The sequence below is a fragment of the Podarcis pityusensis genome (assembly GCF_964106645.2).
Source record: "Podarcis pityusensis genome assembly, chromosome: 13".
NCBI classification, from domain to species: Eukaryota; Metazoa; Chordata; class Lepidosauria; order Squamata; family Lacertidae; genus Podarcis; species Podarcis pityusensis.
Window position 1 is genome coordinate 36446227 of NC_138038.1, and position 803 is coordinate 36447029.

The following is an 803-nucleotide window of genomic DNA, read 5'->3' on the forward strand; positions in this document are numbered from 1 at the left end:
AGTTTGCTGAGAGGAAAATGACACCGGCATGTGAGTTCATCTCTGCATTCCTGGGGCAGAACGTTCACGGTCACAAATGAGCAGAGGAATCTTGTGTGAGCAACATTTTCTTTTGCTGCAAGCTGGAAACCCTTTTCAGACGTTCATGTGGGGGCAAAAGTAACGTGTGTGAGAAACAGAGGATGTCACCAAAGCAGAACGTCACCCTGCTGCTGAACGTCACGCTTTCTGCAGGACACCTGTAAGGAGCACCCGCATGTCCTTGGAAGGTCCCTTTGTTCTAAGGACCATGAAGAAGTTGGAGGCAGATCATGTCCCTCACCCCTACATGAAAACATAAAAAGGGCAAGTCAAGCTGGCGATGGATGGTCAATTCTGCTTTCTTTCCATTTCTCATCTTTCAGATATTAAGTTCAACAGGCTCTGTTTCCACAACATTCCACAAATTCTATTTTAAACATCCGCACAGAAATGTGTAATCATTTGCGTGTGTGCTTCTCCTGACATTCTGCATACAATTTTGCCTATTACGCACAATTTTTGAAAAGCAATGTTCCTCAGGGCAACTTTTTTTGGGTACACTGTTTTTCAGTTTTCAGGTAGAGAACTAACCAAATGAGAGCCAGTTTGGTGTTGTGCAGGGGTCAGCAAACTTTTTCAGCAGGGGGCTGGTTCACTGTCCCTCAGACCTTGTGGGGGGGCCTGAATATATTTTGGAAAAGAAAAAAAAGAACGAATTCCTGTGCCCCACAAATAACCCAGAGATGCATTTTAAATAAAAAGACACATTCTACTCATGTAAA